The 21,892-nt window shown below is 30.8% G+C and overlaps 1 protein-coding gene across 2 annotated transcripts in view; it reads right to left on the bottom strand.

The window, feature by feature from the left end:
- The window catches only part of LOC124365968 (5-hydroxytryptamine receptor-like), a 238,901-nt gene that overhangs the window by 45,671 nt on the left and 171,338 nt on the right, over window positions 1–21,892 (bottom strand). Inside the window, exon 3 of one of the 2 annotated variants that reach the window (XM_046822124.1) lies at window positions 21,262–21,302. The gene's annotated coding sequence lies outside the window, so the exon portion shown is untranslated. Of the gene's footprint in view, window positions 1–5,888; window positions 5,931–21,261; window positions 21,303–21,892 lie in introns of those variants that run through there. The other variant, XM_046822125.1, reaches the window with a different exon arrangement.

Below are 21,892 nucleotides of genomic sequence, written 5' to 3'. Positions count from 1 at the left end.
CGCTCGGTATGGGACTGGATGATGTAACAATGCAACAGCTGTTTATTGAAATTTCTAATTTACGGAGTGAGATAAGCAGTCTAACTCTGAGATAACTACGTAAATGAATAAATATGGGGAATGGATTGTTGAGAACGGTAAAAGAATCGAGGAATTGAGTAATGTGTTAATTAAAACTGCAGCAGATATTGAACATTTGCAGCAGGAAAACAACAATTTAAAAAAATCTAACTCTGAACTTACCGCAAAACTTAACGCCCTAGAGCAGGCCAATAAAGAAAATATTGTTGAGATCTCTGGTGTCCCATTTAAACAACTAGAAAGTCTGCTTGACATTATAAGCAAATTATCGGAGGTTATTGGTTTAAATTTTAACCAAAATATGATAGATAACTGTTATCGTTTCAAGTCATCGTCAGGACGTATTGGCCCGATTGTTGTTAAATTTGTCCGCAAACTGGATATGGAGGCGTTTATGGACTTGAGAAGGCAAAAGAGAAACGCTAATTCACGGGACCTGGGTTACATGGACGGAGAATCCTCACAGATATACGTCAATGAGTGTCTTACTAACGCCAAAAGACTACTATTTCCTGTGGGTGAAGAACGGCCGAATATTTATGAGGAATACTCAAGGGGATCGTTGTGTCGTAATCAACTGTGAGGCTGACCTTGGCAAATTAATCTGATAGTCCTTATACTACATTACACTGTTTATTTGTTATATGTTCATTGTAGAGTTGTATGCTGTAAAATTGTTTTTTATCAATACAATCCAATTGTCACACACCGTTTAAATACATGTAAAATACTTTATTTGTACAAATATCATAAGATGAATACATGTTTTCATTGTGATGTAAGTGTCTTTGTTATTTATGGAAACAAATAATATTATAATACGTGAAAATTGGGGCCCTTTAAGTGAACTAAAAAAATATTTTCTTAGTAAAAAAGACTTTAAAAATATCACATGTGAACGTTGAAAATTTAAGAGGACACTGAGATGCCTTTCTTAAAGTAATCAGTGATGGTATTTTTTATGTTATAGTAGTAACTGAAACCTTTTTGGACCCAGCTTAGCAATCTGTACCATATATGATTGATGGTTATTGTATTATAAAGCATGATAGGGAAGGAAAGGAGGGGGGAGTTATAGCTTTATACTTTAGAAATAGTCTAAACTGTAAAATAATAACATCATCCAATCATAGATATAGTAACAGAGTTGAATATATAATATTAGAGGTGACATGTGTATGGAAACTATTATTGTGTGCAGTCTATCGACCCCCCAAAGCAGGAGGGCTTGTAGAGTTGTTCGATGTTTTGGCAAACCTATTACCTATGTATGAGAACTTTGTATTATTAGGGGATCTCAATATAGATCTTAGTACTAATAGAATGTTTGCTGACAAAATTACATTATTAAATTCTGTTGAAACTCTAAATTTAAATGTTTTACCATTGGATACAACTTACTATTTACCAAATAGTGATACTTTGTTGGACCTAATTATTGTATATAATCTAAACCGAGTGAAGCGGCATGGAGAATATCCCTTATCTGGTATTTCATACCACGATTTAATTTATTTGGAATTAAATTTAAGGGTTAAGTTACATGTAAATAAAAATAGAATAGTCGTTACGGATTTTAAAAATGTAAATAACAAGGATTTGCAAAATGAATGTTTATACACGAATTGGAATGATGTATATAGTAGTAACTCTGTAGATGATATGGTTAACATGTTGGAGAAGAGATTTTTATATTTATTTAATAAATTTGTACCTGAAAGAGTCATTCACAAGAAAAGAACGCCATGCCCTTGGATAACTAATGAACTAAAGGCATTAATGATACAAAGAGACTCTAAGTATAGGCATTATATAAGGACAAAAAATAATGTAGTCTGGGAGGAGTATAGACAATTAAGAAATAGAGTTAAGAGACTGCTTAGAGATGCTAGGAATCGACACTTCACTGTATACTTAGAGGAACACAAATCTGGTGAAAATGTATGGAGAGTTTTGAATAACCAAGGCGCTGGTAAAGAACAGAAGAATGTATCTGATCCCACTATAGATATAAATGAATTGAACAATTATTTTTGTGCTATTAATCATGGCATAGATGATAACTTAATTGACTATTATAGGAGTAAGAAAGGACTAGGGGAGTTTCAGAATTCATTTGTTTTCACTAATATTAATGTAGATATGATCTGTAAGGAAATCAACGATATCTCCTCCAATGCAATGGGCAATGATGGAATTCCTTTAAAATTTTTTAAATTAGTTTATAATGAAATAAATCATGTTCTATGTTTTGTTTTTAATTTCTCACTCACCAGTGGTATATATCCGAGTCGTTGGAAGAGATCATTGATTTTACCTTTGCCTAAGATTCAAAATCCTTTAGAATGTAAACACTACAGGTCCATAAATATTTTGTGCGTTTTAGCAACAGTACTTGATAAGATAGTTTATAAGCAGGTCAGTGTATATGTTGGTGCAAATAATATTTTGTATAAATTCCAATCAGGTTACAGACCCTATTTCAGTACTCAGACTGCCTTGTTGACAGTAACAGATGATATTAGACACGCCATAGACCAGAGAAAATTAACAATATTGATGCTCTTGGATTTTAGTAGAGCTTTTGAGTGTGTAAACCATAAACTCTTATTAAATGTACTCGAATTTTATAACTTTGGAGACATTGTAATCAGTTGGTTTAGATCTTATTTGACTAATAGACTTCAACAAGTAAAAACTTGCAGTGGAGGGCTATCTGAATGGCAACAACACCCTGTTGGGGTGCCTCAGGGGTCAAATATGTCATCTTTGTTGTTTACCCTGTATATCAACCGAATTTATGAACCTGTAAATTTTTCTAGGACAATGCTCTATGCCCATGACATGCAAATGTACATTCACTGCTCCTTAGATACTATTGATAACGCTGTGAACCAGATAAATGCAAACCAATAGTATTAGGAACATCAAGGATGTTATCTAATGTGAATTTGAATGTTATTTTACCTGTAACAATAATTGGTATGGTACTTGATTATGAGCAATCAGTTGTTAATTTAGATATAAGAATGTGTAGTACAATGACATGGACAGAACAAGTCAATTACATCCATAGAAAGGTTTACCAAAGTTTATATCGACTTAAAAGGCTTTGTTTTAAACTTAATGTATATATATAACAAAATTGTTAGTATCTACGCTTGTTTTTCCTTTTTTTGATTATGCAAATGCTGTATATTGTGATATTAATGATGAATTGTTGCAAAAATTGCAAAGGGCACAAAATGCATGTATAAGATATATTTTTAATGTACCAATAGATGCACACATTACCAGATATTATAAAGAGTTAGGTTGGTTAAAAATTAATGAAAGAATGGATTATAATATTGTATTACAAATGCACAAGATTATTATGTTTGGACAACCTGATTACTTATTTAATCAATATATCATGATGAACCATGTACATGCAAGGGAAACAAGGTTTGGTAATGTGACCTTACAATTTCCACTACATAGAACAGTTATATACAATAAATAATTTCATGTGAAGAGTATAAGATTGTTAAATGGCCTTCATAACACAATTAAACATGCACCAAGTATAAATTTATTTAAAAAACGGTTAAAAACTAAATTATTGAAAATATATGAGTAATGTTGTTTTTGCTTGTAATGTTGTTAATGGTTTGTGTCGTGGTTGTTATATTTAATGAAAATATTATGTTAGATTGTAATAAAATTATTGTATTGTTATTTTGGTTGGATTGTATTAGTTTGTAAACTGAGATTGTTGTTTAATTTTTATAGTTTAATGATGTTTAATTTTCAAAGTGTATTGTATTAAAAAAAAATATATATATATATATAAAGAAAAATAAAAAAATGGGTAAAATTATATATAAATTTGCTTAAATGTACTAAAGCCATATTTAAATCTTATTGTATGGTAGATCTTTAGACAGTTTGGAAGTACGATGAAAAAAAATAAAATGTTACCAATACTAGTTTAAGTAAAACAAAAAAGTGTATTAGTTTGTTGCTCAGATTGTTGTTTATTTTTATAGTTTATTTATGTTGAATTTTTATAGTTTAATGATGTTTACTTCAAAGTTTATTGTAGTAAAATATATAAGTTTAAAATGAAATAAAAAAATTTTATATGTATTTGCTTAAATGTACTCAATGCATATTGGAAGCTTATTGTATAATAAATCTAGACAGACTGGAAGTCCGATATAATGTTACCAATATTAGTTGAAGTAAAAAAAGAGAAGTGTGTAAGTCTAAACGTTCGGAAAGCATGTTAAACTAATAGTATAACGATAAATAAAATTTTTCTTGTTCAATATACGTAGTACTAAACATAGTATAGAAAGATATTTATAGATGTTGAATTGTAATATCTGATATGAATGTAATAGTTATTAGTTATTGAGTAAATGTAAACATGATTTCTGTAACATATAGTTTAAGCCACAACTGAATATTGTTGTTAAAACTTTGTATAAATTCTGGAGCCTGTCCTGGTGGATGAGTGGACCGTTGGGCTAAACCAGGGCAAGAAAAATAAAGAAATTATAAAATTATCTCCCTCCCTCTCTCTCTCTCTCTCTCTCTCTCTCTCTCTCTCTCTCTCTCTCTCTCTCTCTCTCTCTCTCTCTCTCTCTCTCTCTCTCTCTCTCTCTCTCTCTCTCTCTCTCTCTCTCTCTCTCTCTCTCTCTCTCTCTCTCTCTCTCTCTCCTCTCTCTCTCTCTCCTCTCTCTCTCTCTCTCTCTCCTCTCTCTCTCTCTCTCTCTCTCTCTCTCTCTCTCTCTCTCTCTCTCTCTCTCTCTCTCTCTCCTCTCTCTCTCTCTCTCCTCTCTCCTCCTCTCTCTCTCTCTCTCTCTCCTCTCTCTCCTCTCTCTCTCTCTCTCTCTCTCTCTCTCTCTCTCTCTCTCTCTCTCTCTCTCTCTCTCCTCTCTCTCTCTCTCTCTCTCTCTTCTCTCTCTCTCTCTCTCTCTCTCTCTCTCCTCTCTCCTCTCTCTCTCTCTCTCTCTCTCTCTCTCCTCTCTCTCTCTCTCTCTCTCTCTCTCTCTCTCTCTCTCTCTCTCTCTCTCTGCATAACTGGTAGCATAGCTACATTGTAAGACGCTCTTACTGTTTATTATCTTCAAAGCTGTCACTAACAATATGTGCACTATAGATTGAAGCATACATCGTAATTGGTAGTCAATTATATTATAATTAATTATACCTAATTCAACCAAAAATAGTTCATATGTTTTATTGAATTTCAAGATGTACTCATAAAATTCATTCTCGTAAGTCACATGTGGAAACGTTTGTCAATTTACTGTTACAAATTCTGTTTATTTTGAGCTTAAAGTCATGAGATTTACTTCAAATTCAATAAAGTACCTACATTGTAATGTCATATAGAAATACTTGGAAAGATTTTTTAATTTTTCCTGGCCAATTCCTCATTTTTTTTCAAACCTATTCTTACGCACCGACACAAAGGGGACATATAACTCGTTTTTAATTGTAATCAATGGTCTGTTATAATCTATTTTCAAAGGTCTTCTTGCTTCAACTTTTAAACATAACATTTATTCAATAAATTAATTTAAATGCATTAAAATTAGATAACATTCCTATGTATATTTTAATACTTTAATTATTTAAATTAGGATTGTTAACCATTTCGAGATCCGAGATATTCCATTATGTTGTATCATGGATTGAGAATTTATTTTTCCCGTAGAATTAGCCAGAGTATAAATCTGGAAAAAGGTTCAAGAGTTTAATAAAAAGAAGGAATATATTTTTAATTTTTGTAAATGGATTTAATTAATACTCACTAGTAAAAAACTAATGTTTTCCGGCATAGTGTCTGTCTGTTCTGAAACAAAATAACAAATATATTATTAATAAAATAATGATTGGTTATTAAAAAAAAATTAAATTAACTACAATAAAAGGAACAAGTTGGCCAACATATGCTTATTAACTTCAAAATAATCATATTTTCTAATAAATGTTGTTTAAAATAGTTCTAATTAGTTTGTGTAATTTTGTATTTATTACTTAGGTCCTGATGGAAGAGTAGCCCTAGACAATGCTCAAATATTTTACATAAGATTTAATCTAATGCAATGCGTTTTTAAACACAATCATTGTAAAAAACCACTAGATGTAGTTTAAGATTAGCAGTATTAAAATAAGGATTAAGTGTAAATAATATTCTAGATCATAATGATGTCTGATTTTGCATATTTACGTTTATTATATAGGTTTATCATTGCCACGCCAAACGCTCAAACATCTCCTGACATCAAAGTCAGGCCAGTCAGACATTAATTAAACCACATGGCACTTTGAATGATTAATTCACATTCAGATGACAAATATTGACGTGTGAATGTTGAGTCAAGTTCCGATTCACCTTCGTTTTAGTGCAGCGTCTCGGATATGACACTGTTACAGACTTGACTTCTGGAATCTAGAGTCATGTTTGTCGGAACAGATCCAAACAAAATTCGGCGACGAAGAAGCTCAAAAGGAACACGTTACATTGTTTTTACATGTGAGACACCTAGACCTCAAGACAGTGTAATATAGCTGACGAGGTAATATAATTGTCTCATAAGGTGCACTCAATTAGGTAAATATTGGTGTATTCCACGCCTGTGGCCTAGTTAAAAGATATTATGAAAACTGATATTTATAATTATTTATATATAACTTATTAATAAAAATTATTCATTTGTAGGTGTTGCAATCGTAGAAATTTATATAATAACATTTTGTAACGTTAAGTATAAAAAATGATTATGTGAATGGTCACGTAAAACTTAAAACTAAAAATATTCTTCACCAAACTATACTATTAACACAACTGTTAGGTTAATTGATACCAATTTATTTGAGAGAAAATCTATACAACGTTGTACAACAACTAACCTTTAATACTTGTAGTGCAATTTTACATTTTGAAATATTACATGACTTTATTGGAGTTAACACAGTGGATAGTTGGGCTTAAACAAAGATATGAAAATTTACATCTTGAAACATTGCATGGATTAATAAATTATGCATTCAGAGCTTTTAATTTTAAGTAAGATGACAAATTGAGAAAATAGAACAATGGAGATTAAACTCTGTCCGGACTTATTAATTTCGCTTTTGTTTGTTGCACGAGTTGATTAAACTTAATTAAAGTTAAACGAAGTAAACTACATTTGTTAATAATTATTGACCGTGTTTCACTGTAAAAAACGACTGCGTTTCAAAATGAAAATTATTATTTAGAATATTTTTAGCGCAAAACCTTTATGTTCAGCAATTCTTAATGTACGAACTGATTTATTCCGTGTATTGAATTTTATTCTTGGTTATTGTATGCGTAGTGTACTTAAAATACATAAAACCTTTATTTTGATACTGGTTTTTAGCTATACTTCACTTCAAATTAGTCTTATATAACCACGAAACTATTTATAGAACTAAAAAAAACGTTATTACATGTTTAATAACATAAGTGACATCACCAGATGGATGAGAAAGTTTGACAGTGCCCTTACAAGAGTGAAAGAGTGAAATCTAAGAATAAGCATAAATTTACTAATAATCTTACAATAAAGAATTAGTTCCGAAACCTTAAGTGGACATGTACAGCATTTAGAATCGTTTAACATGTCATGGTATAAATAAATATTTCCTTGTAGAATTATTTCACTACGAGGTTTTAGTAATTATATTCGTAACAGAAATGAGGTGTTTGTGACAAACTATAAGTGGAGTTAAACATCTTCATAGAATGTTTGGATGCACGTTGACATTTTATCACTCTAAATGTTTAATCTTTAATATCGGTGAATTGAAAATTCCATTTCGGTTCAGTCGAAATTTTTATACGCATGATTGAACTAATATTTACGTGATGTAATTTTCTGTTGCAATGTACTTCAGGTTGACACTTACTACCATAAAGGTAAAAATTAAATGTATCAAAAGTTGTTAAATATCTACAATCCTGAACAGACATCTGAATAAAAATTATTATAAATCAAAAGTTTTTATGGAGGTTTAAACAATTTCAAATATTGGTAAAGCGGATTATATATAATACATGAGGAATAACACAGGAGATCAATTTGGAATTGACAATCTCCGATGCCTTTTCGGTCATGGTTAGTTTAATGGCTGTCTAATTGTACAAAATACAAGAATGAATGCAAATTGCCTAAATTTGCTCAACAGGTTATTTATTTACATACGAGAGCTTTTCTCATATTAAAAAACATTACAAAAGTGAAAGTAAGGAATTAAACATTAAAATTTTTCCACATGAGTAAACATAAGGTCGTAAATAAAAAAAAATGGTATAATTTTTTAACAAAGTCTATAAAAAACTAAAAATTTAGAGCTAAAAACCGGTATTTCATTTATTTCGCTTAAAACTTATATATATCTCGTTATTCCTAATAAAAATATTTGTGACTTAGAAACTGTTGTTATATATGGCTTTGTGAATCGATAAATTTGGTTTTATGGAAGATGAAATGCATACTTGACGCTTTGTGAATGACCATTTCTCGAAGACCGATCAGAGCATAAACAAGAAACAACACTGAAAAACAATTTCAAGAAACATATATAAGGCGAAATAGTATTACATTATTTTACTAACGGATTATAGACGACGTAATAAGTGGCTGCAACTAGGAGGCCGTGTACTAATCTGACTAAAGTGGATTGCACTTGAGTGGTGTAAACACACTTTTATTCCAAGTTTCCTCTTCTCGTCGATGCACGCAAGAGGAATGGACCATATTTATTAGAGGTAATTCGGATGTATATTTTTATCTTTTAAGCCAAAATATGTGTTGAGACATTCTGTATATAACAATGTAGGAATTGCTCTTCACCACGTGTAACGCAACTGGCTTTGCTGAGGTTTTATGAAACGTTTTAAGTAACATGCGTAACTATATTTCACATTAAAAGTCAAAATATTGTACTTTGTTTGTTTAAAATCTTATTTATTCTGAGTTTATCAATGCCACCATTTTTACCATTAAGAGCAATGCAAAAATAGTTACTAACGCTCAGTAAAATCCTATGGGATGATCTAAACCATCATCCAAGTGGATTTTGCTTACATGGAAATAAAGATTGTAGCATGAGAAATTTCAAGGCCTACAGGCCAGATCAATATCCAGATACCGAACGAACGGATTGACAAAAATGCAATTTCTTGGAGTGCATGCACGTGCTTATACTCAGCGAATTAACACCAGCCTCAAAAAATTACGTTGATTTTAATCAATCGCCTGTCAATATCAAGATATAGGTCGGACGGGTTGGCTGAAATAAAAGTTCCTAGAGTGCCTGTCTATGAAGATACTCTACGAATTAGCACCAGCCTTATAACAATTGCATTGATGTTAATCATTCGCCTGTCAATATCAAGATATTGATCGGACGGGTTGGCTGAAATAAAAGTTATTAGAGTCCCTGTCTATGACGATACTCTACGAATTAGCACCAGCCTTATAACAATTGCATTGATTTTAATCATTCGCCTGTCAATATCAAGATATTGATCGGACGGGTTGGCTGAAATAAAAGTTATTAGAGTCCCTGTCTATGACGATACTCTACGAATTAGCACCAGCCTTATAACAATTGCATTGATTTTAATCATTCGCCTGTCAATATCAAGATATTGATCGGACGGGTTGGCTGAAATAAAAGTTATTAGAGTCCCTGTCTATGACGATACTCTACGAATTAGCACCAGCCTTATAACAATTGCATTGATTTTAATCATTCGCCTGTCAATATCAAGATATTGATCGGACGGGTTGGCTGAAATAAAAGTACCTAGAGTGCCTGACTATGATGATACTCTGCAAACATAACAATTACGTTGATTTTAATCATTCGCCTGTCAATATCAAGTTATAGATCGGACGGGTTGGCTGAAATAAAAGTTCCTAGAGTGCCTGTCTATGATGATACTATACGAACTAGCACCAGCCTTATAAGCAATTGCATTGATTTCATCATTCGCCTGTCAATATCAAGATATAGATCGGACGGGTTGGCTGTAATAAAAGTTCCTAGAGTGCCTGACTATGATGATACTCTGCGAACTAACACCAGCCTCATAACAAAAACGTTGATTTTAATCATTCGCCTGTCAATATCAAGGTATTGATCGGACGGGTTGGCTGTAATAAAAGTTCCTAGAGTGCCTGACTATGATGATGCTCTGCAAACTAACACCAGCCTAATAACAAATACGTTGATTTTAATAATTCGCCTGTCAATATCAAGGTATTGATCGGACGGGTTGGCTGTAATAAAAGTTCCTAGAGTGCCTGACTATGATGATACTGTACTGATTAACAACAGCTTTATTATGATTAGATCTGATTATGCATATTCGCTAGGCAAAATGTATAATTACGTAATTATTTGTTTATAACATACTTTAAAAAATGCGTGGAATGCATATTGGTTGAAGAAAAATTATACCGATTATTGAAAAACCCGTAGAGACGGTAGATTAATGGTTTGAATTCTTGCAAACATCAAACCCAACATTAAGGCTTCCATTGGAGTGATTGCTTTCTCCGAGAATAAATTTGGTTTCAAGAAGTTCTAATTTTATGTAAATAATGTTTAGGTATATTAAATAATAACGCCTTTAAAAGTCGTGATTCATGTTATGTATTTATCGGTGTGTTTACCTAAACACAACAAATAAAGTTAATTACTATAACAGTAATCCATTACACTATCGAAGATTATATTGCTTTATAAATTAGAATAAAAAAATACGAAAACATTGTTTGGTCCTTAACATGCGTGTTTATATTAAATCGAATAGATATTTGTATCACATTTATCAAAATCACTGAAATATATCTGTATTGAAAATCATAGTTGCACTCCAAAAAAAATAATTTTACTTTTAGTCCATTCATAAATAAGTACTGCAAAAATTATGTTGCTCAGCATGGCTTTTTGCATTTCATAATAGCAGTGATCACACATTATACTCGGCTTTTTGTTAGGCATAATGTTTGGCATTTAAAACAATTTTATACTTTTAGGGAACATTTGAGTACAGAGTGGTTGAACCGATTATGAAGCAGAAGATAATCAATCTTAATAGAATAATTGTGTTTAGTGCTCACGTATTAAGCTAAACTATCCCTAAAAATGTATGGATCCTATTGTTATTTTGTTGCACTATACTTACTAATAATATTTGTTATATTTTACCATCTTACAAAATGTTAATAGTAAAGATGTAATTTCTGTAGTGGTTTTATTTCCAGTTTATCCATGTTGATTAATTTATCACATTGTTTTTAACTATTATTGTTTTATTTACTAGGTATTATTGATGCTTAATTTTATTAATTGCATAAAATATCTACATAAAAGTGGCGTTTGTTTATATTTCTGAAAAAATATTACTCGTTTATTTATTGTTATGTGTACAGATTCTTAAAATATCGTTATTAATTTACTAATTAAATCAAGCTTCTTTCCTTCTCTAAACTTTTATTATCCTAAGAGATAAATTATTATTTTTTTTAGTTTAAAACTCCTTTAATAAAATAATTTTACTTATTTTACACTTTAAGTTACATATTAAGTAATTAAATTGGTTTATTGTAACCTAAAATTTACACAAACCAATTATTACAATCTTACTACTGGTTTTACATTATTATTGTATCATAATACTACAGAGTATAGGAGTATAGATAAGATAAAAACAATTGATGAAATACCAACAATAATGTAATATTTTTCCATACTATATCTACTAAAGAAAAGAAATAAATGTTCAATCATTAGAGTCGATAATATATGTACTTATACACGACTAATACAGATAATTTGTAAATAACTGTTAGATTGTGAGTTATTTATATTTCTATCTTTTACCCACTGCTCTCAATACAAATATAACTAAGAGTATAGCTTAAAAATAAAATAAAATAATGTATATTTTAATTACTAATTATCTCCTATTAAAGGCAATACTGTTATAAATTATCAAGATAATGTCATCTGTCTGGAAGATCGAAAATACAAATTTCCACATAAACAGTTTCAATAGCAAATTAAATTTATCACTGATATAAAAAGACACACAATTCACCAGCATATGATCAAATTTGTGTACGCGATAAATAAGAATGTAATGATATACACAGTTTCTGGAAAATTAGTAAATCACAATAGTTACAACAACTGTAATAGACACATAACTAATTGATACATTTCCAATTAACCTCGATCCGTCTTAATGTGCACAAAATAACTGTTGGTTATTGCCCAATCATATTGCACGGAAATTTCTTCAAAACTTATTTGAACTCTACATCATGTTTTTCTACCTTTTCCAACAGCCCAAAAACTTTATTGATTACTACACAGATGAATAAGGATGGGTAATTATTGACAAGAGTAATGAGTCATTTAGGTGACCGAGTCCTCTGACTGTTCGCTCTGGTCAGTACAACTGACCTATTGCCTAATTTATATATATATATATATATATATATATATATATATATATAATTTTCAGGTTTATCTTAAAACTCAATTAGTATAATGTTATATGTATATGATATATCAGTGTTCATCACGACATAATGTAAAATACTGCATTAAAAATTTGAAAGATAATTGAGTGGAACAGTAGTGGAGTATAGTTATAACGATATAAGTTACTTAGCGAGGGCTCAATAATGTATTATGTCTTTAGTAAAAGCAATTCATGTCATTGAAATTACATTCAATCCATAGTTAACCTGTTAAATTAAACATATAAACTACTTCTATAGCCTGAGCAGTTAAGAAATATTAACTAGTAACAGCCCTTCACTTCTAGATATCTGTACTTGGGGATTTATTTACCAGACAAATCTCAAAAAGGTTGTAATTAAAAATTAATTTTATCTTCTCTAAGACATTTCAAATATAATATTAGATTTTTATTACTAATCGTTTTACGTTTGTGTTGTTTAATGTCATATATTAAAATAAGTGTTAATAGATTCCGTAAGTTTCGATTTTAAACAATTATTTCTTTACAGCACGTATAGACAAGTAAATATTGGCTTGTTACTTCAAACACAAAGGACTAATAACTGGGAATAAACCTGTTGTTTATAACGGACTGAGCCGAAATCAAAAGAACTATAAAGAACTTAATTATTACTTTCTGATTATCAACCATTTGAAAGGAAATAAGTTATTTTCGTGATTACGTTCCTTCGAGACCTGTTTTTAAGAACATAACAGGTCTTAAGGACGTTATTACCCGTAACTAAACCTTTAAATATTATATTGTGTAAGTTTAAATTGATTTTCGCTGGTAAAACAACGACAAGGCAAGTCAGTACTATCAAACTTGGAAAATACTGATTTTATTGTGTACATGCATGCATGCATAATAACTATTGAATATACAATAATGAATTTGACTAAAAATCTTAATAACGAATTTAGGTTATTAGTTATCACACCATTCTTTAGTTAAGTACAATAGCAGGTATAAAAATGACATGCTTGCCTATTATTGTATGGAAATAAATATTAAAAAGGTCTAATATTTTCTCAGAACACCTACAGATATTTTTGCCTCTTATAAGAATATTATTATGGCAATATTGGGTTAGAAACTTACTGGTCAGTGCATGAAATCCCAAAAATCTTTAGTAACCTGGATATTAAAATAAAGGTAGTTAGTTACCAGTTTTTTTTAAGAATCATTATTACCAACATTTTATTTAATTTTTGGGTAACGATTCATTTTTACTTTTACTCTTGAACTTTTCTAAGTTTTTAATGAATAATAAAAGCTATTTGAAAGACTAACATAAGTGTTGGTTGTAAATTCAAACGAAGAAATAACCGCAAAAAGTCGTAATAGCTGCATTTTCCACCTAGGTGTATCTTTGAACAGTTGCCCAATTACTTTTACAACTAATTTCCCACAAAGCAACAGTTCTAGTTATCTGGTGACATTTAAATAAAACATTGCATAAAAATCTACAAACTGTGTTGAAAGTATTCTCCAGGATAAACCGTTTTATTTTATATTTCAAATGTAAACAAACCGCATCAGAGATGGAGCGGAGGGTAACTGATGTGAATAAGAAAAGTTATTTGTAAGAGAAAATACCGAATGTGTTCTAGTTGTTAATGCAAACGAAGAAATAATATTAAATTGTAATCGATATACTTATTTACGTATATTGCGTTGCCTAATTATTATTAGTTTCTTATAATAATTTGCCAGATAGCGTGTACTAGGTATCTAGTCACATGTAAATGACAAATAGTATACAAATCTAAAAGCCGTGTTGAAATTAATCCCCAGGTTAAACCTTTCTAATTTATATTCCAAATGTATAAAACACCACATCAGAGATGGAGTGAAGTCGTCCAGTTGTTACAGACGTCGAAGACGCAGATACCGCCAGTAGTGGAAACTGTTTTGCGCAAACATTGATCGTTGATATTCCATTATTGCAGCCCGTTTCGAGGATTATAATTCAATTTGCAATGTTAACACTGCTGAAACCAATTACCGCCGACCCATCTCCATCGCTTTCGTGTGTTTATGTTGTAGATGTCACCATCCATTGGCGGCAATGTTCGTTACGATATTGGGTGTGAACCGACTAGAATGACTAACCGATAAGTTTCAAATAACGGATGAAAACTTTAGTGATAACTTCACGCGTGACACACTTTTACGATAAATGATTGTTGGGTTGACTCAAATACAATGCAAACACCAATAAAATATCGTATAGGTTACACTAGTACTACAATTTGAGTAAATAAGGAAAATCTCTCTCTCTCTCTCTCTCTCTCTCTCTCTCTCAGTTGTGCATGAGCTGCGGTGGCGTGCGGAGCAGACGATCCTTGCTGTGTATTGGTAACATAACCTATATCTTGTTACTTTGACTGAACTTTGTTTAATACATTTTCCGCCGTTTTTACAGTTTCGTTATAGTTTAGGAATTGTTAGTAATTAGTACTCTTTTTTGTTCTACTGTTTGCGTTAGAAGCAATATGAACTGTCAAAGCTATTCCGAATAAGTAGAGCGATTTCAGAACGATTTTATTACTTGCTCTGAGTGCTGTCATCATTTACATTTTATCTGCATATCAAGTATGACAGTCGATGAATGTAAATTTATTTGTATCAACTAATTCTAATTATAAGTGTGATACTTGTAGTAAGAAGAAGTCTACCGGAGGTGACAACAACCCCATAAAACCATCCATTGATCAAATTAGGTCTAAAAATAATGATTCCGATTCCGACACAAACAGAAGTAACAACTCCAAAATAGTCTGTTTTAAGTGCACAAAGGGTGTCTCATATAACTCTCATAGAGCGATTTGTTGCAAATGTGAAGGGAATTATCATTTTAAGTGTGCCAATATCACCAAAGATGATTATTTAAAACAGCAATCTCAGTGGGTTTGTTTTTCCTGCATTGACAGGAACGTTTGTGATAGTCCCAATCAGTCCAAAAAGCTCAGTCCGCTTGGCTTATCTGATAATGTTGATAAGATAATGGCGGGTGCTGAAAGTCATGCAACAATGAAGCAGTCTAGATACTAGAACGGTAGATAAGATAGTAGAGTTTCAAGCAAAAATGAATCACTCTGGAACTGCAGATAAGATATCGGCGGTCCCTCCACCGGCGCTCGGTCTGGGACTGGATGATGTAACAATGCAACAGCTGTTTATTGAAATTTCTAATTTACGGAGTGAGATTAAGCAGTCTAACTCTGAGATAACTACGTAAATGAATAAATATGGGGAATGGATTGTTGAGAACGGTAAAAGAATGGAGGAATTGAGTAATGTGTTAATTAAAACTGCAGCAGACATTGAACATTTGCAGCAGGAAAACAACAATTTAAAAAAATCTAACTCTGAACTTACCGCAAAACTTAACGCCCTAGAGCAGGCCAATAAAGAAAACATTGTTGAGATCTCTGGTGTCCCATTTAAACAACTAGAAAGTCTGTTTGACATTATAAGCAAATTATCGGAGGTTATTGGTTTCAATTTTAACCAAAATATGATAGATAACTGTTATCGTTTCAAGTCATCGTCAGGACGTATTGGCGCGATTTTTGTTAAATTTGTCCGCAAATTGGATATGGAGGCGTTTATGGACTTGAGAAGGCAAAAGAGAAACGCTAATTCACGGGACCTGGGTTACATGGGCGGAGAATCCTCGCAGATATACGTCAATGAGTGTCTTACTAAGGCCAAAAGACTACTATTGAATGCTGCGCGTCAAGTAAAAACAGTCAGACATTACGCTTTCCTGTGGGTGAAGAACGGCCGAATATTTATGAGGAATACTCAAGGGGATCGTTGTGTCGTAATCAACTGTGAGGCTGACCTTGATAAATTAATCTGACAGTCCTTATACTACATTACACTGTTTATTTGTTATATGTTCATTGTCGAGTTGTATGCTCTAAAATTGTTTTTTATCAATACAATCCAATTGTCACACCGTTTAAATACATGTAAAATACTTTATTTGTACAATTATCATAAGATGAATACATGTTTTCATTGTGATGTAAGTGTTTTTGTTATTTATGGAAACAAATAATATTATAATACGTGGAAATTGGGGCCCTTTAAGTGAACTAAAAAAAATATTTTCTTAGTAAAAAAAAACTTTAAAAATATCACATGTGAACGTTGAAAATTTAAGAGGACACAGAGATGCCTTTCTTAAAGTATTCAGTGATGGTATTTTTGATGTTATAGTAGTAACTGAAACCTTTTTGGACCCAGCTTAGCAATCTGTACCATATATGATTGATGGTTATTGTATCATAAAGCATGATAGGGAAGGAAATGAGGGGGGAGGTATAGCTGTATACTTTAGAAATAGTCTAAACTGTAAAATAATAACATCATCCAATCATAGATATAGTAACAGAGTTGAATATATAATATTAGAGGTGACATGTGTATGGAAACTATTATTGTGTGCAGTCTATCGACCCCCCCAAAGCAGGAGGGCTTGTAGAGTTGTTCGATGTTTTGGCAAACCTATTACCTATGTATGAGAACTTTGTATTATTAGGGGATCTCAATATAGATCTTAGTACTAATAGAATGTTTGCTGACAAAATTACGTTATTAAATTCTGTTGAAACTCTAAATTTAAATGTTTTACCATTGGATACAACTTACTATTTACCAAATAGTGATACTTTGTTGGACCTAATTATTGTATATAATCTAAACCGAGTGAAGCGGCATGGAGAATATCCCTTATCTGGTATTTCATACCACGATTTAATTTATTTGGAATTAAATTTAAGGGTTAAGTTACATGTAAATAAAAATAGAATAGTCGTTACGGATTTTAAAAATGTAAATAACAAGGATTTGCAAAATGAATGTTTATACACGAATTGGAATGATGTATATAGTAGTAACTCTGTAGATGATATGGTTAACATGTTGGAGAAGAGATTTTTATATTTATTTAATAAATTTGTATCTGAAAGAGTCATTCACAAGAAAAGAACGCCATGCCCTTGGATAACTAATGAACTAAAGGCATTAATGATACAAAGAGACTCTAAGTATAGGCATTATATAAGGACAAAAAATAATGTAGTCTGGGAGGAGTATAGACAATTAAGAAATAGAGTTAAGAGACTGCTTAGAGATGCTAGGAATCGACACTTCACTGTATACTTAGAGGAACACAAATCTGGTAAAAATGTATGGAGAGTTTTGAATAACCAAGGCGCTGGTAAAGAACAGAAGAATGTATCAGATCCCACTATAGATATAAATGAATTGAACAATTATTTTTGTGCTATTAATCATGGCATAGATGATAACTTAATTGACTATTATAGGAGTAAGAAAGGACTAGGGGAGTTTCAGAATTCATTTGTTTTCACTAATATTAATGTAGATATGATCTGTAAGGAAATCAACGATATCTCCTCCAATGCAATGGGCAATGATGGAATTCCTTTAAAATTTTTTTAATTAGTTTATAATGAAATAAATCATGTTCTATGTTTTGTTTTTAATTTCTCACTCACCAGTGGTATATATCCGAGTCGTTGGAAGAGATCATTGATTTTACCTTTGCCTAAGATTCAAAATCCTTTAGAATGTAAACACTACAGGTCCATAAATATTTTGTGCGTTTTAGCAACAGTACTTGATAAGATAGTTTATAAGCAGGTCAGTGCATATGTTGGTGCAAATAATATTTTGTATAAATTCCAATCAGGTTACAGGCCCTATTTCAGTACTCAGACTGCCTTGTTGACAGTAACAGATGATATTAGACACGCCATAGACCAGAGAAAATTAACAATATTGATGCTCTTGGATTTTAGTAGAGCTTTTGAGTGTGTAAACCATAAACTCTTATTATATGTACTCGAATTTTATAACTTTGGAGACATTGTAATCAGTTGGTTTAGATCTTATTTGACTAATAGACTTCAACAAGTAAAAACTTGCAGTGGAGGGCTATCTGAATGGCAACATAACCCTGTTGGGGTGCCTCAGGGGTCAAATATGTCATCTTTGTTGTTTACCCTGTATATCAACCGAATTGATGAACCTGTAAATTTTTCTAGGACAATGCTCTATGCCCATGACATGCAAATGTACATTCACTGCTCCTTAGATACTATTGATAACGCTGTGAACCAGATAAATGCAAACCAATAGTATTAGGAACATCAAGGATGTTATCTAATGTGAATTTGAATGTTATTTTACCTGTAACAATAATTGGTATGGTACTTGATTATGAGCAATCAGTTGTTAATTTAGATATAAGAATGTGTAGTACAATGACATGGACAGAACAAGTCAATTACATCCATAGAAAGGTTTACCAAAGTTTATATCGACTTAAAAGGCTTTGTTTTAAACTTAATGTATATATAACAAAATTGTTAGTATCTACGCTTATTTTTCCTTTTTTTGATTATGCAAATGCTGTATATTGTGATATTAATGATGAATTGTTGCAAAAATTGCAAAGGGCACAAAATGCATGTATAAGATATATTTTTAATGTACCAATAGATGCACACATTACCAGATATTATAAAGAGTTAGGTTGGTTAAAAATTAATGAAAGAATGGAATATAATATTGTATTACAAATGCACAAGATTATTATGTTTGGACAACCTGATTACTTATTTAATCAATATATCATGATGAACCATGTACATGCAAGGGAAACAAGGTTTGGTAATGTGACCTTACAATTTCCACTACATAGAACAGTTATATACAATAAATCATTTCATGTGAAGAGTATAAGATTGTTAAATGGCCTTCATAACACAATTAAACATGCACCAAGTATAAATTTATTTAAAAAACGGTTAAAAACTGATTTATTGAAAATATATGAGTAATGTTGTTTTTGCTTGTAATGTTGTTAATGGTTTGTGTCGTGGTTGTTATATTTAATGAAAATATTATGTTAGATTGTAATAAAATTATTGTATTGTTATTGTGGTTGGATTGTATTAGTTTGTAAACTGAGATTGTTGTTTAATTTTTATAGTTTAATGATGTTTAATTTTCAAAGTGTATTGTATTAAAAAAAAATATATATATATATATATAAAGAAAAATAAAAAAATGGGTAAAATTATATATAAATTTGCTTAAATGTACTAAAGCCATATTTAAATCTTATTGTATGGTAGATCTTTAGACAGTTTGGAAGTACGATGAAAAAAAAGGAAATGTTACCAATACTAGTTTAAGTAAAACAAAAAAAGTGTATTAGTTTGTTGCTCAGATTGTTGTTTATTTTTATAGTTTATTTATGTTGAATTTTTATAGTTTAATGATGTTTAACTTCAAAGTTTATTGTAGTAAAATATATAAGTTTAAAATGAAATAAAAAAATTTTATATGTATTTGCTTAAATGTACTCAATGCATATTGGAAGCTTATTGTATAATAAATCTAGACAGCCTGGAAGTCCGATATAATGTTACCAATATTAGTTGAAGTAAAAAAAGAGAAGTGTGTAAGTCTAAACGTTCGGAAAGCATGTTAAACTAATAGTATAACGATAAATAAAATTTTTCTTGTTCAATATACGTAGTACTAAACATAGTATAGAAAGATATTTATAGATGTTGAATTGTAATATCTGATATGAATGTAATTGTTATTAGTTATTGAGTAAATGTAAACATGATTTCTGTAACATATAGTTTAAGCCACAACTGAATATTGTTGTTAAAACTTTGTATAAATTCTGGAGCCTGTCCTGGTGGATGAGTGGACCGTTGGGCTAAACCAGGGCAAGAAAAATAAAGAAATTATAAAATTATCTCCCTCTCTCTCTCTCTCTCTCTCTCTCTCTCTCTCTCTCTCTGCATAACTGGTAGCATAGCTACATTGTAAGACGCTCTTACTGTTTATTATCTTCAAAGCTGTCACTAACAATATGTGCACTATAGATTGAAGCATACATCGTAATTGGTAGTCAATTATATTATAATTAATTATAGCTAATTCAACCAAAAATAGTTAATATGTTTTATTGAATTTCAAGATGTACTCATAAAATTCATTCTCGTAAGTCACATGTGGAAACGTTTGTCAATTTACTGTTACAAATTCTGTTTATTTTGAGCTTAAAGTCATGAGATTTACTTCAAATTCAATAAAGTACCTACATTGTAATGTCATATAGAAATACTTGGAAAGATTTTTTAATTTTTCCTGGCCAATTCCTCATTTTTTTTTTCAAACCTATTCTTACGCACCGACACAAAGGGGACATATAACTCGTTTTTAATTGTAATCAATGGTCTGTTATAATCTATTTTCAAAGGTCTTCTTGCTTCAACTTTTAAACATAACATTTATTCAATAAATTAATTTAAATGCATTAAAATTAGATAACATTCCTATGTATATTTTAATACTTTAATTATTTAAATTAGGATTGTTAACCATTTCGAGATCCGAGATATTCCATTATGTTGTATCATGGATTGAGAATTTATTTTTCCAGTAGAATTAGCCAGAGTATAAATCTGGAAAAAGGTTCAAGAGTTTAATAAAAAGAAGGAATATATTTTTAATTTTTGTAAATGGATTTAATTAATACTCACTAGTAAAAAACTAATGTTTTCCGGCATAGTGTCTGTCTGTTCTGAAACAAAATAACAAATATATTATTAATAAAATAATGATTGGTTATTAAAAAAAAATTAAATTAACTACAATAAAAGGAACAAGTTGGCCAACATATGCTTATTAACTTCAAAATAACCATATTTTCTAATAAATGTTGTTTAAAATAGTTCTAATTAGTTTGTGTAATTTTGTATTTATTACTTAGGTCCTGATGGAAGATTAGCCCTAGACAATGCTCAAATATTTTACAAAAGATTTAATCTAATGCAATGCGTTTTTAAACACAATCATTGTAAAAAACCACTAGATGTAGTTTAAGATTAGCAGTATTAAAATAAGGATTAAGTGTAAATAATATTCGAGATCATAATGATGTCTGATTTTGCATATTTACGTTTATTATATAGGTTTATCATTGCTACGCCAAACGCTCAAACATGCTCCTGACATCAAAGTCAGGCCAGTCAGACATTAATTAAACCACATGGCACTTTGAATGATTAATTCACATTCAGATGACAAATATTGACGTGTGAATGTTGAGTCAAGTTCCGATTCACCTTCGTTTTAGTGCAGCGTCTCGGATATGACACTGTTACAGACTTG

This window comes from Homalodisca vitripennis, chromosome 7, assembly GCF_021130785.1.
Source record: "Homalodisca vitripennis isolate AUS2020 chromosome 7, UT_GWSS_2.1, whole genome shotgun sequence".
NCBI lineage: Eukaryota > Metazoa > Arthropoda > Insecta > Hemiptera > Cicadellidae > Homalodisca > Homalodisca vitripennis.
This window is presented reverse-complemented; position numbering and strand designations above follow the sequence as displayed.